At 44.8% G+C, this 19,429-nt stretch overlaps 1 long non-coding RNA gene across 3 annotated transcripts in view; it reads right to left on the bottom strand.

Annotated features, from left to right (window-relative positions):
- LOC137756927 (uncharacterized) overlaps positions 1-19,429 on the bottom strand; it is a 69,676-nt gene that overhangs the window by 37,298 nt on the left and 12,949 nt on the right. For all 3 annotated transcript variants that reach the window (XR_011072276.1, XR_011072277.1, XR_011072278.1), the window contains exons 5-6: positions 6,341-6,382; positions 5,031-5,084 (exon numbers count right to left, since the gene is read on the bottom strand). This is a non-coding gene — a long non-coding RNA (uncharacterized lncRNA). The remainder of the gene's footprint in view (positions 1-5,030; positions 5,085-6,340; positions 6,383-19,429) is intronic.

Raw genomic sequence — 19,429 nt, 5'->3', positions numbered from 1 at the left:
TAATATAGTGCCTAGCATAGAGTAATCACATCAGCCAATATTTATCAAGTGCATATCAGCGCCAAGTAATTCTGTAAGTGCTTTACATGTATTGATTCATTTATAACAACCCTATGAGGCAGGTAGTATTATTATGCCCAATCGACAAATAGGAAATAAAGACAGAGAGATTAAGTAACTTTGCTCAAGTTACACAGCTAGTAATGGATACAAGCCCAGTCAGTCTAGCTCCAGAGTCTGTGCTTGTAATCACTAGTCTCTCAGCAAATGCCCGTTCAATGAATGGGAAATTGGAAATGTGGGACATGTGACTTTTTTCATGTTATTATTCTGACCTTGACTATTTCATCTTTTCTTTCATTAAAAAATCTCATTTCATTCAGAGCTCAGACACAATAAAGTTACAAAACCAAATAACAGATCCTGTGCTATGGAGCTCAAGGGAGTCAATAAGGGCAAATGTCATTATCCTCACACCTCCAGGCACTTAGCAAGTCAGGTTGATTTACTGATGTTCAGCGACTAGGGCCAAAGCACAGAAAAGTAAGATAGGACGAAACATCATAACATCTTAACATCAAAACATCCTGACAGCAACCACTTACTGAGAGCCTCATAGATGCCAGGCGCTTTGTTGAGAGTTTTACATGGATTACCTCATTCAATCTTTCCAACAGCCCTCTGTGATGTCCGTACTGTTAGGCTCCCCATCTTACAGATGAGAAAATAGGCTCAAAGAGGTTGGATAACTTGTGCAAGGTTACAGAGTTAGTAAATGGCAAACCAGGATTTACGCCAGGGCTGCCGGCTGCAGTCCGTGCTTTATTTTTTTTTAACATCTTTTTTGGAGTATAATTGCTTTACAGTGTTGTGTTAGTTTCTGCTGTATAACAAAGTGAATCAGCTATACATATACATATATCCCCATACCTCCTCCCTCTTGCATCTCCCTCCCATCCTCCCTATTCCACCTCTCTAGGTGGTCACAAAGCACCGAGCTGATCTCCCTGTGCTACGTGGACCGCCCCACTCACCCTTGTCAACCGTGACTCTAGGGCTGCACTGCCCCCACTGGACAAACACTAGCCATACACGGCTAGGTCAATTTATTTATTTACTTTTTAAATTTTATTGAAGTATAGCTGATTTACAATGTTGTGCTAATTTCTGCTGTATAGCAAAAGTGACCCAGTTATATATATTCTTTTTCATATTCTTTTCCATTATGGTTTGTCACAGGCTACTGAATATAGTTCCCTGTGCTATATAGGACCTTGTTTATCCATCCTATATATACTAGTTTGCACCTGCTAATCCCAAACTTCCCATCCATCCCTCCCCCACCCCCTTTCCCCTTTGGTAACCATAAGTTTGTTTTCTATGTCTGTGAGTTTGTTTCCGTTTTGTAAATAAGCTCATTCATGCCATATTTTAGGTTCCACATATAAGTGATATCATACATATGGTATTTGTCTTTCTCGTTCTGACTTAGTTCACTTAGGATGATAATCTCTAGGTCCATCCATGTTGCTGTAAATGCCATTATTTCATTCTTTTTTATGGCTGAGTAATATTCCATTGTATACATGTACCATACCTTCTCTATCGATTCCTCTGCTGATGGACACCTAGGTTGTTTCCATGTCTTGGCTATTGTAAATAGTGCTGCTATGAACATTGGGGTGCATGTATCTTTTCGAATTATGGTTTTCTACAGATATATGCCCAGGAGTGGGGCTGCTGGATCATATGGCAGCTCTATTTTTAGTTTTTTTAGGAATCACCATACTGTTTTCCATAATGGCTACACCAATTTACATTCCCACCAACAGTGTAGGAGGGTTCCCTTTTCTCCACACCCTCTCCAGCATTTATTGTTTGTAGATTTTTTGATGATGGCCATTCTGACTGGTGTGAGGTGATATCTCATTGTAGTATTGATTTGCATTTCTCTAATAACTAGCAATGATGAGCATCTTTTCATGTAGGTCAATTTAAATTAATTAAAATTAACTACAACTAAAAATTCAGTTCCTCAGTCACATCAGCCACGTTTTAAGTGTTCAAAAGCCACATGTGGCTAATGACCGCCATATTGGAGAGCGCACACAAAGCACATTGCCCTCATCACAGAAGGCTGCATAGGTCAGCGTGGCACCAGAGTGTGCTGGCTATGACAGGGTAGGTTCGGTGAGCTTCTTCCAACTGCTGCCCCCCTTCTCTCCACCCTGCCAGTCTGGCTCTTCTCACTTCAGCATCTTGGGGAAACTTTGAGGCATACGGTAAGGTAATAACTTTCATTATCGTCCCCTCCATCATTCACCTCCTCAGTAATATCACCCTTTCTATCCACTGCCTGCAGTTCATCCTCGTGCCCCATCCCAGTCGCCCCCTCCCCTCTCCAGTTCTGGGGAGACAGAGGTCCTGTTGTTATGCACTCTCATCGTGCCTCCAACCAACCCAGATGATCCAGTGCAGGACAGGCACTTTACAGCCGCAAGAAGCAGAGATCCCCGACTGTCGTCCGCAGCCACACCCTGTCTCCCCACCTGCTGCCGGCTCAGCTCTCCAGAGGGAGGGCTCACCCTAACCCTGGCCCAGCCGGCTGCTGAGGTGCAGCCTCCTGTGGCCACCACGACTCCAGTATGATTTTGGAGCTGGTGAAAAGGACCTGGAACCTTTCTAAAATCACATGTTACCCAATGTCAATGAAATCTAATAGGATGCTAGGAGGCAGGCTGGTTATATATGATCTGCTCTGCACACAGGGACGAGTTGGGAAGAAAGGAGACAAAGCAGCCAGGGATAGGGGAGCTAAATAAGATACACTCCATTACCCATGGTCATGGAGAACAGACATGGCAGCTTATTAAAGCCAGTCAATAGTCCCAAAGGCACTCTGGAATTCATCATATGACGCAGCCATAACCTACCTCTGAACCCCAGCGGATTTATCCATCTAATTAATTTTTCTCAGACTGCTATTAAAATGAGTGTATACTTTGCAAGCTGATTCTAACTGATGTCTAGAGAAGCGGGCAATGGCATGCATACTGGGAAGGGTAAAGACAGCCTAAAATGATTAATTTGCCACTGAAAATCTCCATGTAGGTATTTGAGAGTCACCTGTACACACTGTCCATAGGAGAATTCTGCCTGTCAAAGCAACTAAAGAGTTGAGCCACCTAAGACTCTTCTCGGAGGCCCACATCAAAGATGCAGGAAACGGTCAAGTCAAGCTGGATGTCTCTCAGTCCCTAATGCGCCCAGTCACAAAATCAGAGACACCCTGCTGATTTCCAAAAGGTTCTCATGCAGAAGCAACTTCACTCCAGCGCACGCCACTTAACAGCAGGGGCTGTAGTAGGGAAAGGAGGGGTGGGCAGGCTCTGTCCCCATCCCCGTGATGTGTGGGCCACACCGCCTCTGAAAACACAGCTGTGAAACAGGGACAGTAAGTGACACTCAGGGTTCCGCTTCAGTCATGCTTGAAGTGGGTAGAGCAGAGTGACAATGGAGCACGGAAATGACAAGGGGCCAGAAGACAGAATCAACGTTCCTGAAAGCAAGAGTACTCGCGAGACATGTATTGGTTTCTGTTTTCCCTCTGAAGGGGAGAAAGTAGGTCAACACACTCAAAGAACTGTGACCAGGAACCGTGGGTCTGAGAGGGAGCCACTGGCTGAGCCCTGCCAAGATGAAGCAGTGAGACACATGCCTTTCACTTTCAGGGATTTGTCTGAGGTCACTTGGCCTTGGGAAGAACTCGGGCTGTGAATCCCTTGGTGTGTATCCTCTGCAGGCCCTCGGAGTTGGGTGCAAGGGGAGCCTCGCATTTTAAGACCGACATCCTAATGATTGGCTGGCGTGAGCTGGCAGGCACAGGAATGTTTATGAGCAACCTGCCTGCTTTGGCTTTCAGACAAGGTGGACAAGGCCCGGGGCAGCGTGGCTAAATATAGACAGCACAGGGGGCCCAGAAAGCAGGAGAGCTCGGTTTCATTCCCACGTCTCTCGGTTAACCTGGGGCAAACTCCCTGAGTGTCTTTCTTTCATGGACTGATTTGTTCTTGGTAAGGCAGGAGCACTGAGGAAGCTTTCCCAGGCCTAGAGCAGGGGGTCACACTGAGTCTGCTGCATTTTCTTGCCTCATCTTCCCTCAACGACCCAAGTTTGGGGAAAAGACCGGTTGTGATCAGGTGGGAGGTGGAGTCGCCGATTCACATATGGAAACAGGACAAGCTGTGATGACCCAGTGGTGGCCACACGAGGCCCCCTCAACAAGGTTGCTGCCCAGTCAGAGCCAGAAGGAGGCTGCCTGACCCCTGGTCTAAAGGTAGAGGTGGCAGAGAAGCATACCAGAGGCGCCAAGTCAGAACTCTTGCTGCCTAGCACACAGCTACGAGGCAAGCAGTGTGAAACGCAGGAACTTAGGTAGGCAATTTTAGGAGGAAATTCAAAACCCAGGCAGTTCCTGCCCTCTGTCACTGCTCATATGCCATTCCTTTCCTCAGCAAGACTCTACTTGTACAGAAGCAAAGAACCCAGGCCAAGGCGGCCGCTTGTCCAGTCCAGTTAGGGGGCAGCGTTCTTAGGAAAAACCTGGACTAGCCATGGAGCAGGGGAGGCCGAGCCCAAGGAAACTCTTCAGTATTTCCCGCCCCAAGGCCCTCGGCCCTACCCTCATTCCTGGACACTTCCGCCAGAAGTCAGTATATCCCTGGGTGGCAGCAATACCTGGGAGGAGCTGCTATTTTTTTTTTTTTTTCTGATTATAAAACTGATAAGTGATTACTGTATAAAACTGAGAGCATAAAGGAAAATAGAAACTAGAAAATTTTAAAAATCACTATAATCCCATCACCTAAAGATTACTACTGTTAACAGCCTTTAGGTAAATTTGGAGTAGTCAGGCCTGGATTCAAGCCCTGGCTCTATTGCTTACTTACAGTGTGACTTTGGGCAAGTTACATAAGCTCTCTGAACCTCAGTTTTCTTATCTGCAAAATGAGAATAATCATAGCACTCACCTTAAGGTGTTGTTTCAAGGATCCGAGAATTCCCGTGAAGAGGTGTAGTCGTCCCTGGCAAATAGTAAGTGATCAATAAGTACTGGCCACCACCATCATCATCATCATCATCATTCTACGTGCCTGTATTCAAAACCCTCCATAATGATGGCTGCATAATATTTCACCTTGTGATGGTACTATTTCCTGAGTGTTAAACATCTATGTTGCCTCCAAGATTTCGGTATTACAAAACTGCTGCAAGGAACATTCTTGTACATAATCTCTGATCATTTCCTTAACATAAATCTCCTAGAATTGAGTTTACTGGGAAAAAGAATATGAACATTTTTTAGGCCCTTGTTCCAGACTGTAAAGTGGCTTTCTAGAAAGGTTGTACTCACTTACATGTCTACCAGCAGGGCATATAAGTACCTATCTCTTCATACTTTCACCAACACTGAGTAATAACATTTTTAAAAAGTCTTTGGGGCTTCCCTGGTGGCGCAGTGGTTAGGAATCCACCTGCCAATGCAGGGGACATGGGTTCGTGCCCCAGTCTGGGAAGATCCCACATGCCGCAGAGCGGCTAGGCCCATGAGCCACAACTACTGAGCCTGCGCGTCTGGAGCCTGTGCTCCGCAACGGGAGAGGCCGCAACAGTGAGAGGCCCGCGCACCGCGACGAAGAGTGGCCCCCGCTCGCCGCAACTGGAGAAAGCCCTTGCACGGAAACGAAGACCCAACACAGCCAAAAATAATAAAAAATAAAATAAAAATAAATAACAGTGTGTGTGTATCTATAAGGGGCTAATTGTACAAAGTTCTATACTTTAAAAAAAAAAAAAAGTCTTTGCCGGGCTTCCCTGGTGGTGCAGTAGTTAAGAATCCGCCTGCCAGTGCAGGGGACACAGGTTCGACCCCTGGTCGGGGAAGATCCCACGTGCCATGAAGCAACTAAGCCCGTGCACTACAACTACTGAGCCTGCGCTCTAGAGCCCGTGAGCCACAAATACTGAGCCCGCGCGCAGCAACTACTGAAGCCCATGCGCCTAGAGCCTGTGCTTCACAGCAAAGAGAAGCCACCACGATGAGAAGCCTGTGCACTGCAATGAAGAGTAACCACCCCCCCCTTGCCGCAACTAGAGAAAGCCCGCACGCAGCAATGAAGCCAAAAATAAATAAATATATTAAATTAAATTAAATTAAAAAAAAAAGTCTTTGCCAATTTGATAAGGGAAATGGTGCTTTGTTTTCACTTGTAAGGCTTTGACCCTGAGGGAGGATACACATTTTAAGCTAATTCTCTGTTAAACTCGTACGGGAACTCACGTGTTCCCAGAGACAAAATCCATAATGAAGTCTTCAGGGATCCTGAAATGAAAACACACGAGGGACATATGCATTAAAATAATTTACATTTGAATAGTTGATATACTTATTTTGAAACACTTTTGGTTGTAAAATCTAACACATAGAAAACTACGGATCTTAATAGAGCATTATAAAGTCAGTACCTTCCTGTTCTCATCTAGGTCAGGAAATAGAACCTTGCCAGCCACCTCAGAAGCCTGACACACATCCCATCCCAATCCTAAAATCAACCACTATGATGACTTTTATGGTAATCCCTTCCTTGCTTTCTCTTAGTTTTCTTTCTTTCGTTTGCACCAGAGTTACAACCTTAAGCACTATACTTTAGGGTTTTTTTGTTTTTTTAAATTTATTTTTGGCTGTGTTGGGTCTTCTTTGCTGTGCGCGGGCTTTCTCTAGTTGCGGCGGGTGGGAGCTACTCTTCGCTGTGGTGCACGGGCTTCTCATTGCAGTGGCTTCTCTTGTTGCGGAGCAGAGGCTCTAGGCGCCCGAGCTGCAGTAGCTGTGGCACGAGGGCTCAGTAGTTGTGGCATGCGGGCTCTAGAGCACAGGCTCAGTAGTTGTGGCGCACGGGCTTAGTTGCTCCGGCGGCATGTGGGATCTTCCCAGACCAGGGCTCGAACCCGTGTCCCCTGCATTGGCAGGCAGATTCTTAACCACTGCACCACCAGGGGAGTCCCTATACTTTAGTTTTGCTTTCTTAAAATATTTTAAGTCTCTTTCCCTTAGTAACTGACATACTTGTAATAAAAGCTATGCTGGATTATAATAGCATATAACTGAAAGAAGCAAATGCTTGTTTTTTTTTAATGGACCTGTACATACACATAAAAACATACACAGTTTTCCCCAGGCATGTGAGTAAATAAATTACTCTGCCTCAAACTTAGCATATCACTTGGATATAGTTACATGCGTTAGTTCAATTTCGAAGTCATGCCCCCAACGTCAGTATAATTTTAACATTTTCCACTCAAGTTTAAGTGTCAGTTATAAGTCAGGATTCTGATTTTCCATCTTTTTTTCCCTCCTCAACCTGTTAGATAGGTCAGAGTTCTTAGCTGCAAACTACAGAATCCACTCTGACTAGTTTAAGCAGAAAGGAAATTTATTGAAGAATATTAGACAGTTTCAGGATCTCTTGGGACCCATAAAACCAGGCTCTGAAGAAGCCAGAAGCATGGTGCAAGTACACTGGGAGCACTGCTCTGGCAAAAACACCACTGCCCCTACCCTGCAGAAGACAGCAATGCCCCATGATCCTTGCCTTCCATTTGGAATTTCCAGGCTGCTGGCATCTCCCTTCCAACGGCCCCTAGAAGCCCATCAAAGAGAGCAATGGGCTGGAGAGATTCGAGCTGCTCGACGGGGCCCCTCTGCATCTGCTGGTTTCTGCTGTCCAGGACAGCAGGACTGACACGCCCTATGTTGGATACCAGAAAGCACAGAGAAGTTTTCTGCGTGTTCTGCTGGTTCTCACCCAACTTGCCAGTAGAATGTAAACTTTTAGGGGCAGAGACCGGCTCTTCACTTTTAAGTAGTCACATACTGAGTACTTACTAATTATCTGCTACATGTACCAACAAATAGTTCTGAATGCCTACTCTGAATTTGCCACAGTGCTGGGTGCTGGGGATATAAACTGTGGACTAGATAGAAAAGCGTCTCCTCTCACAAGCTTACATTCCAGCCAGCGTTGAGTGACAGCAAATATATAAACAATCATGATTTCAGGTGAGGCAAGGGGCAAGGCTACCTTCAATAGGGTGGCCAGAGAGGGTCTCCATGAGGGCCTGACGGTGGGAATAAAATGCTAAGGATGAGAAGGATCCAAGCATTTGAAGAGTTAGGGGAAGAACAGTCCTGGAAGAAGGAATACCACACAAGCAGGAAACAGACTGACTCACTGGCTCTGGAGCTGGAACATGATGAGCGAGCAGGGTAGAAAAATTTTCTGTTTGCATTTTAATCCAAGCACATTGAGAAGCCACTGGAGGCTTTGAATGGCAGGGAGTGACAACATCTGGTACACATTTTGAAGGATCACTCTGGGTGGTGAGGGGAGAACACACCATAAGGGAGACAAACAGAAACATTAAGAAGGTGAGTAATCCAGATGAAAGATGATGGTGGATTGGAGCAGGGTGGTCGAAAGAATGAGAGGTGGTCACATTTGGGATGCGCCTCAGAGTTAGAATTAACAGGAATTACAGATTGGCTGTGGGAGGTGAGAGGAAGAGGCGAATCAAGGATGATGCCCAGATTTGGGGGCTTGAGCAATAGAGCAACTGATGCTGACAGTTACTGAGATGGGGAAGAGTGGTTGGGGGCGGGGCGGTTCGAGTTCAGATTTTGACAGGCTCACGTGCCAGTGTCTACGGGACTGGACGGGGTGAGTAGATAGTGACGTGTATCTGAGTGGAGCTCAGAGGAGAGGCCAGGTCTTGTGTTGCCCCACACTGAGCACTCCGAGAGGGGACATGAACTGTACCAGACACAGCTTGGAAGAAGGAGTTAACACAGAAGGTCTTGTCGATCAGTCCTTGTGTGTCTCCAGGGGAGCCTGGCAACATAATTGACCCTTGACCTACCCCGGGGACTATGGCCCTCAGAAGGCTTTTTTATGTCTCTGATTGACCTTGTTGTTTTACGTATCTGTCCAGAGAAATGGGGCGTGTTTGTACCAGTTCAGGAGGACCTCTCAGGAGTGTTTAAGAAGAGTCATCATGTACCTGCTTTTGATGCTGGAGTCCTGAGTTTTGTTTCATAAACACCTCAGACCCTGAGACTTGGTGGACTTCCCTGGGCACAGACATGTCACAGGTGTCCCTGTAGTTTGCTGTGAGCTGCTCCTGTGTGGCCCTGGGTAGGGAAGAACTTGGAAGCCTGTGCCTGAGCGATGCGTATATTTTTCCCACTGCCTTTCTCTGTATCCTTTGCTGTAAGAAACCTTAGCTGTGACTAAACCCACTGTTGAATCTTATGAGTCCTTCTAGTGAATCACCCAACTTGAAGGGGTTGTGAGCCCCCCGAAACACAACCTTTGCCCTCAAGGGGCTTAAGCTTTAGCTGAAGAGGAGAAAGGAAAAAACATGAAGCAACAGTGACCCAAGCAGGACAATATATTTATATAGCATGGTCCGCCCGAGGACAGGGACTAAGTCTTTATTCATCTTTGTATCCCCCAAAGAGGGCTGGGGAACTGCAAGGGCCTCAGTAAAAATTTGCTGAACTTCACACAAGAGGTGGAACTTCCTGGATGGTGAGGATTTTCAATAAGCTAAGAAGAGAGGGAAGGCCTGCCAATTGGAGAAAACAACTTGATGGAGGCCCAAAAGCAAGAAGAGGCAGGGTTTGTTTGTAGAAAGCTGTCCTCTCAGTCTCCCTGCTCCACAATGCCTGGCTCAGTCACCAAACAGTGGGCATTTAATAAAGTCGGCCACTTGTCAGGTATCCGGGCCCAAGTTTGCTGCCACACCCTCTCCAGCCTCCCTCCCTGCTTTTCTGGGCAGCGCTAAGGATGAGAGGTGAGGGCACAGCTTATTCCTCCTGCACCCGCTCAAGTCACTTGCAAGAGAGTAAACTGCGGCTGAGATGTCTACTTCCAAATCTTACTGCAGCACAGTTAGCTGGGCTGATCTCCCTGTGATTCTGAGATAAAATTCCAGATGGGACTACAATACCTCTATTAATCCTGAATTCCAGGTCAGTTCCAAAATCAAAACTCCCAGAACTTAGGCATCTCTAATACAATCTTTGCCCAATTCCCTGGGCAGCTTTCGAAAGAAATAGATTCATAACTTCTTCACCACAAGAGAGGCTCAGGTGAAGGGAGATATGGAGACCAAGGAAAAGAGAAGGCACTCTCAAAAATGGACCAAAACATTTCTGTCTGTATGAACAGGAAAGAGAATGGAAGGATGAGCACCTGGACTTTATAGAGATCATCGAATGCAACCGTTGCCCCTCCCCCTCTGGCAGGTGAAGAAGAGATCTGTCTAGCACGGAAGCAACCTAAGTGTCCACCGACAGATGAATGGATAAAGAAGATGTGGCACATATATACAATGGAATATTACTCAGCCATAAAAAGATACGAAATTGAGTTATTTGTAGTGAGGTGGATGGACCTAGAGTCTGTCATACAGAGTGAAGTAAGTCAGAAAGAGAAAAACAAATACCATATGCTAACACATATATATGGAATCTAAATTTTTTTTTAATGGTTCTGAAGAACCTACGGGCAAGACGGGAATAAAGATGCAGACGTAGAGAATGGACTTGAGGACACATGGAGGGGGAAGGTAAGCTGTGACAAAGTGAGAGAGTGGCATTGACACATATACACTACCAAATGTAAAATAGCTAGCTAGTGGGAAGCAGCCGCATAGCACAGGGAGATCAGCTCGGTGGTTTGTGACCACCTAGAGGGGTGGGATAGGGAGGGTGGGAGGGAGACGCAAGAGGGAAGACATATGGGAACATATGTATATGTATAACTGATTCACTTTGTTATAAAGCAGAAACTAACACACCATTGTAAAGCAATTATACTCCAATAAAGATGTTAAAAAAAAAAAAGAGAGAGATTTGTCTAGGACCACACAGCTGATCCAGGACCAGAACCCAGTTTTCCTGATTTCCAGTCCAGTGCTTTACCACATTTTAGTGGTATTCAGCCCTATTCAGTAGTTCTACTGCCATAAGAATCATCCCCAAAGAAGGTGGATGCGTTAAATTTCCAAATTAGCAACCATCCCTTGGTGAAGCACGTTAAGGGCCAGCACAGGGGAGGGAGGCAAGAGGCTCAGCCAAGGCAGCACAATTGCAAGGGCTAAGTGAGACATGCTTCTGACTGCTTTACAGGCTCTGCAGCCTCACTGTTTCTTTGCTTTGAGCCAAGTCAATCACGCTCTGTGTCATGGGGTGGGGGGTCAGGCAGGGAGAGGAGTGAACAAAACAGACTTTCCTGCCGGCAGAGGTGCGTGGCCAGACTATTAATCGACCAGCAAAAGGAAGGAGGTAATTGCAGATGCATGTGACGGCAGCAGAAAGCCCTGGCCCGACCAGCATCCCTCCCACCCAAGGCCTGCCAGTTCACAGCAGCCGGTCAGAAAGCTCATGGCCATGAGAACGGGATAGGTTGCCAGAGTGGAATCTGCACATCAGCCTCTGCGCCCTGCCCAGATTTCTGACTCAGAGGTGGTGACGAAGAGGCTGGGCTGGTTCATCAGCACAGTGAACCCAGACGACAGGCTGGCAGTGACTTCTTTGAGGACCAAAGTCACTTCCTGTTTGGGACCCCCAAGCCCTGAGCTGCACTCGCACACAGCTCGGACCTCCATGGACTATCACAGGTGGCTTCTAGGCCAATCGCAAAAATGTCAGAAAAAGCCTAGAGGTAGTTAAGGGAGCCTTAGATAAAGTCTGAAATGTGACGCCTCTACTGAGTACCAAATCCGAGAATGAATGAGTTCAGGATTCAAATCACATTCTTACTAAATGCCTGAATCACTCTCACAAAACAAGACTTAGCTTCAGCTCCTCTCAGGGCTTCAAATCCTCACTATAAAAAAGCATTATATTGTCATCACAGGAAATACCCCATAATTCTAGCTTAGGTGAGGTATGGCAGAGTTAGAAATAACTGGATTTGTACAGATAAGGGAATCGTATCCTTTAAGCACCAAAACATTTAAACAGTATCTTTGTTGACATGAAATATACGTGTATATATTACACACTTCCCAGATTTCTTAATTCACTCGATGTTTTTCCGGCTAATTCAGAGTAATCAGAATCAACATGTTTATTATGTTATGCTATTTTGTTTTTCTGTCTCTTTTCAGGATATCAGGCCTTCAGCCAGCACTTCCTCTGTCAGTATCTCTGAGCTTCTTCCCCCCCATCCCCCACTCCAACATCTCTTCCTGTTGCTTCTAATCTGTACAGCTAGGAACCAGATTACAGAACTCTTTATAGCTATGTTACAAGCAAGGCACTAGAAAATAAAGTGCCTTGGGGAATAAAGTTTGTGGCTTTAGTGCTATCTCTGTGTGTCTGAGGGAGTTTGTAGCTATTTCTTCTTTCCAGGTTTGGAGAAAATTTCCAGAGAACAGAAGTTGTCAGAAACCTGGCCTGGGGTTAAGTTCTGTGCTACTGAATATCTGCCTGGGATCAGGCCGGGCCTCAAAATCCCCTGTGCCCACACCAACTCCCTGGCTCAGACAGCTCTGAGTGACAGAAAATTGGGAAGAATAACCAAGAACAAATATGAGGCTGTGCCAGATTCTTCTTTCAGAAAGTGAAGTGCTGACAAAGTAAGGGCAACATGGGCTTGGGGAATCTGCTCTAACCTCCAACAGAGGAGCATCCCTGCACTATCCCCAAAACTGTGAAGCACTGAGGAAATTAAAAAGGTGAATTCTCAGAGCTAGAACAAAAAAAAATCTTAAAATTTGTATGGAGACAAAAAAGACCCCGAATAGCCAAAGCAATCTTGAGAAAGAAAAACGGAGCTGGAGGAATCAGGCTCCTGGACTTCAGACTACACTACAAAGCTACAGTAATCAAGACAGTATGGTACTGGCACAAAAAAAGAAACATAGATCAATGGAGCAGGATAGGAAGCCCAGAGAGAAACCCACGCACCTATGGTCAAGTAATCTATGACAAAGGAGGCAAGGATATACAATGGAGAAAAGACAGTCTCTTCAATAAGTGGTGCTGGGAAAACTGGACAGCTACATGTAAAAGAATGAAATTAGAACACTCCCTAACACCATACACAAAAATAAACTCAAAATGGATTAAAGACCTAAATGTAAGACCGGACACTGTAAAACTCTTAGAGGAAAACACGGGAAAAACACTCTTTGACATAAATCACAGCAAGATCTTTTTTGACCCACCTCCTAGAGTAACGAAAATAAAAACAAAAATAAACAAACGGGACCTAATGAAACTTGAAAGCTTTTGCACAGCAAAGGAAACCATAAACAAGACCAAAAGACAACCCTCAGAATGGGAGAAACTATTTGCAAATGAAGCAACGGACAAGGGATTAATCTCCAAAATATACAGACAGCTCATGCAGCTCAATATCAAAAAAACAAACAGCCCAATCCAAAAATGGGCAGAAGATCTAAACAGACATTTCTCCAAAGAAGATATATAGATTGTCAACAAACAGATGAAAAAATGCTCAACATCACTAATCATTAGAGAAATGCAGACCAAAACCACAATGAAGTATCACCTCACACCGGTCAGAATGGCCATCATCAAAAAGTCTACAAACAATAAATGCTGGAGAGGGTGTGGAGAAAAGGGAACACTCTTGCACTGTTGGTGGGAATGTAAACTGATACAGCCACTATGGAGAACAGTATGCAGTATGGAGGCTCCTTAAAAAACTAAAAATAGAACTACCATATGACCCAGCAATCCCACTACTGGGCATATACCCTGAGAAAACCATAATTCAAAAAGACACATGCACCCCAATGTTCATTGCAGCACTATTTACCATAGCCAGGTCACAGAAGCAACCTAAATGTCCATCGACAGATGAATGGATAAAGAAGACATGGCACATATATACAGTGGACTATTACTCAGCCATAAAAAGGAACAAAATTGGGTCATTTGTAGAGACGTGGATGGATCTAGAGCCTGTCATACAGAGTGAAGTAAGTCAGAAAGAGAAAAATAAATATCGTATATTAACGTATATACATGGAATCTAGAAAAATGGTACAGATGAACCTGTTTGCAAGGCAGAAATAGAGACACAGACATAAAGAACAAATGTACGGACACCAAGTGGGGAGGGTGGGGTGGGATGAATTGGGAGATTGGGATTGACATATATACACTATTATGTATAAAACAGATAACTAATGAGAACCTGCTGTATAGCACAGGCAACTCCACTTAATGCTCTGTGGTGACCTAAATGGAAAGGAAATCCAAAAAAGAGGGGATATATGTGTACATACAGCTGACTCACTTCTCTGTACAGCAGAAACTTACACAGCACTGTAAAGCAACTATACTCCAATAAGTAAATAAGTAAATAAAACATGTGCGTACACAGATTTTACCAGAAAAATAAAAATAAACATAAAAAGGTGAATTCTCATGCTTAGGCAGATCCAGAGAGAAACCCAATGACATAAAAAAAAATGCACTCATCAATTTTTAAGCACATGATACCTTATTGTTAACTATAGGCACTACATTGTACCGCAGATCTCTGGAACTTTCTCATCTTGTACTATATATCTGTAACTTTATACCTATTGAACACCAACCCCCTCCCTATATCCCCATCCCCCCAACCCCTGGCAACCACCATCCTTACTTTTGACTATTTTAGATGCCTCATATAAGAGGAATCATGCAGTACTTGTCCTTCTGTGACTGACTTAGTTCACTTAGCATAATGTCTTCTAGGTCCATTCATGTGTCCAAACTCACCAAATTATATATATTAATTATCTACAGTTTTTTACATACCAGTTACACCTCAGTGAAGCTGGAGAAAAAATAACTAAGCCATGGGCTCTACCTTCCAGCAAAACAAAAATGCACTAATCAGAAGTAAGGTAAATAAAGTGAATTTTGAAGTTTCTTAACTATGGTAATACTTGAGATCTTTGAGGTCTTTCTTTAAAATCCCGGGAGAAAAGCAACACATGCAATTCATAATGTAGTACCAATAGCCATCATGTGTTCCATGTCTTTACAATTTAGAAACCATTTTCATAGTCAATACTTCACTGATAAACTGCAGAGAAGGCCATTCTCTCTCGCATCCTCAGCCATCACTTGTTACTTTAAGAAGCAACATTTGAAATTTTCTACTGTCTATAATATTATTGACAGCTAAATCCCCACTGTGTCCACATCCTCTGTAGACGAGGATTACCACAGGGTCCTGCTGGGAGAGCTGGGTCAGGCCGCAAAGGCCCAGCTACGCACAAGATATAAAAGGAGGATTGCCTAGATGCTGGGGTCCCTGCCTTCTGGGGACATATGACCCCAGAGTCCTGCCTCTGCCAGACCATTAGCACCCACACGATGCAGAGCAGTCTCCTTCAGCCTGTCCCAGTGTCATTTTTAGCCCAGGATGGAGGTAATAGTGCAGAATCCACAGGTCAGCATTTGATTACTTTGGCCTGGACATCAAACAGCCAGCAGGATGAAGATGAGGTTCATCTCTGAAACTTGATTTGACCATTCTTAAGATAGAAGGGATAAAACTTGCCCCTACCTAGTTCCCAGATATTTGGAGATGATAAATGAAGTACTACAATGACATATTTTAGTTTTTAAGGTGAATTACTTTGAAGTCCTTGGAAAGATCACAGAAGTCTGAGAGATTCTAACTGGCTCAAAATTAAATATCTTCAATCACTTAACAGTTTTACTAGAAATCATACACAACATCTCAAACTAAAGATATGGAAAAGAGAAAAAAGCTTAGGTTTTGATGTTGGGAAGTAGGAGGAAACTTAGTGAGGAAAGTGTCAATCAACAGCAGGAGTATGAAATAGGAAGAGGAAGACATGAAAACGTCAAAGTGAAGAATTAAAATTTTGTTTCTGGGAAAGAAAGGGGGGAATGTAAACAGCAACCATCGAACGATGTTTTCCCATAAAGAAAACACAAAGAAATTTTTAAAAGTGGTTCAATCTGGAATAACTGATAAACAACTAAAAACACATCATAAAGGACATAATGCTTATATGTGTGAAATAAATTTAAATGGCCAACTCCAACCAAAGTGAATGCTGTACCTGAGTCTTAGAAATCTTTTAACCATAATGAGTTTGGCAGTGATTCTAGAAGGTAAGGGGATGTGAGCTGTATCTCAGAACTGTCTATTTGGGTGAGTCTCATCCAGATTCAAGCTAACAAGACCCACACAGAGTATCGCAATGAAGCCAAAGGAGAGAAAGGAAAAACTAATCATCCTGCCCCTCTTTCAGATACAGCCTTGCCTAACCCCTACCTCCTTATGTTGCTGCCCCTTCACACTCTTCTAAGCCAACCAGCTAACCAGCCAAGCAGTCACCCTGCGGCTAACTTACTTACATCTGGTCTAGGGCCTACCCTGCAGAAAGATACACATGCCAGAGGCAAGGAAGCTGAGCTGCAATTCTGGCAGATGTGCACTCCTTGGATTGGTCTACACTGATTCCAGCCACCCCTTTCCTCTGGAAGACACTAAAGGCAGTAAGAGTAAATTATTATTTCCTTAGTTTGCTCACGCCTGCGATTCCAAGGGAAAATAACAACAACAGAAGAAAATTGTTGCAAGGGCTGGGCAACCAAAGTCACCAAGGACCACAGGATCGATTTTTATACACACACACACACACACACACACACACACACACACACACACTCTAGTATACTCTAGTGGTTATGGTTCAGCTAAACACGCTAAGTCAGGACAGGAGAAGGCAACCACTTTTTTACTCTCAGGTCCCTTCTGGGAATTTGGTCCTCACTCCTAGTGAGAAATCTGGAAATGGCTCCACTGGTCATCCTCCTCCTGGGAGAAGGACCACCTTAGCTGTGGAGAACTTGGCTTTGGGAGGGGAGTGAGTTCCCTATCTCAGTGATACTCCTGGACACTGGCTTTGGGAGGGGAGTGAGTTCCCTATCTCAGTGATACTCCTGGACACTTGGGGAATTCTGCTCCCTCAATCTTGTCAGAGGGTTTGCCGTAAATTAATTTATGGTGACTCAACCCTGGGGCATTTGGACCACTAGAGACATGGACAGCGTGCCCCAACCTTGTGAGAACTTCATAAACACAACTCTTGCACGTTCTCATCAAACACTCCCGCAGCTCCAGTCTGACCTGGAACCTGGGACTAGAGTGACAAAGGTGCCTGACCTGGGGGCAATTCTTATGTTCATATCAGTGTGACTCTCAGGACAGAGCAGAAGTGAGAATGTGTGCTTCATGGTGAGCGACGAGGGAGGACAAGGAAAAGGACTGTACCTGTCAAACAGGTGAGCACTGCCCATCCTGTCCCCTTTCCTTAGATAAAACAAGTGCTGTCTGTCAGGTTGGAGAGCTGGTTTGGTGTTCACAGTCAGGTCTGTTACAGAATTAGAAAATCAGCATCACTCATACATTCCCTGAGAGTGGGGTGGGAAGTTAAGGGTCAGTTGGTACCCAGGGGACGTAGCAGAGACTGTTAACAGCCACCAAATACACCAGCTATGCTTCTACGTACCCCTTGCAGTTAGATTGGGGCGAAGTGATTAGTTCTTGCCACTGAAATATGTGAAGTGATGTGTGTCAGGGCTGGGATGAGGCAACTAAGGCATACGGGCTTCCAGCTGTCTTTTCCTCTGCCATGGTGCCCTTGGAGGTCACGTGTGCCAGATGGCATTGCTACAAGATTAAACAGAGCCAACCAGTCTGCATCAAACCTTATTTACATGAGCAACAAATAACCCTGTGTTGTTTATTTGTTACTGCGTCAGAGTCTAGCCTATCCTGACTAATACAGGAGCCAAAGTAGCGGCCTATCCCCAATGCCAGAGACTTTAGTGCACTAAGTTTAACCTAGTCACACTCACAAACTCTATGAGGATGATTGGATCTCACATGTTTTCCAAGACTTTCTTCAACAAAACATTGTCTCTGAGGGAGGATGGTTCGTTCTAAAACAGTAACTTCAAGTATAAAGGCCACCTTTCCCAAGACATGTGTCTTCAAAATATCATAAAGCATCCAAAACTCATTCAATGGCTCATGAAATCTCTTCCCAGGCACCTATAACCTCCTGCTGTTTCCCATTTTACTAACATCACTGGACACAAATGCTGGCTTATAGCCTCTATAAACAGAAGTTCCTCATAAATTCAGGTTCCCATAAAAATCAAACAAGAGAAAAGTGAAAAAAGAGCCACCAGTAAGTTTCTCTCTGTCGAGACCATCTCAGTTTCGTGAGGGCCCTGGCTCAATTCACTTTTAAAGTTTGGAATAGGAAAAAAGAGGAGCTTCCCTCACTCACTGTCTCTAAAATGTCTGGATCTCTCTTGGAGAGCCAGTAAGGCCGGCATGAGGTAGGAGGCACATCGCTTTAAAGCTTGAACTGAAAGGGCTGGGGATGCTTCTGGCTGGGCACTCCTCACAAGCTGCTGGAAGCCCTACCTTTCAGAGCACCTACCTACTCAGATGACAAGGACCCCGTATATGACTACTTGTACATGACCAAAACATGTCTTTAAAAACACGTCTTTCGGGCTTCCCTGGTGGCGCAGTGGTTGAGAATCTGCCTGCCAATGCAGCGGACACGGGTTCGAGCCCTGGTCTGGGAAGATCCCACATGCCGCGGAGCAACTAGGCCCATGCGCCACAACTACTGAGCCTGCGCGACTGGAGCCTGTGCTCCGCAACAAGAGAGGCCGCGATAGTGAGAGGCCCGCGCACCACAATGAAGAGTGGCCCCCGCTTGCCACAACTAGAGAAAGCCCTCGCACAGAAACGAAGGCCCAACACAGCCAAAAATAAATAAATAAATAAATAAATTAATTATTTAAAAAAACAAAAAAACCCCCACGTCTTTCAAAGGCAGGTCACATTATCGGTGTAAGTTTGAGAAATTAAACACATATATTTTTCTCGGGCTGGGACTGGATGGAAATGTTCATGTATTCAACCCCTAAGAGAAGGCCTGCTGGTGGTTAGGGGCTGCACAAAAGCCACGGCCTGGGCCCGTGCTCCGCACCCGGAATCTTCTGGCAGGAGAGGATGGTCAGAGAAGTCCTTACTCTCTGACCCAGAAGGCCTCTTCTGAGCATTGCCCAATGCTCCTGTTATACAACATGCAAAATAAATAACCAACCTTAAAAGTCAGGCAGCCAAAACTCTACTCAATAATAAGCCCTTTTACAAGCTGCTTATCACTTGCCAAAATCAGCTCCAGAGGAACACCAGGAACTCTGAATTCTATTGTTCTTATGAACTACTTGGGGAATATAGACAAGCTTCACTGGCTTTATTGGTTTTCTAAG

This window comes from Eschrichtius robustus, chromosome X (assembly GCF_028021215.1).
Source record: "Eschrichtius robustus isolate mEscRob2 chromosome X, mEscRob2.pri, whole genome shotgun sequence".
NCBI classification, from domain to species: Eukaryota; Metazoa; Chordata; class Mammalia; order Artiodactyla; family Eschrichtiidae; genus Eschrichtius; species Eschrichtius robustus.
The sequence above is the reverse complement of the archived record's forward strand: the minus strand, read 5'-3'. Positions and strand labels throughout refer to the sequence as shown.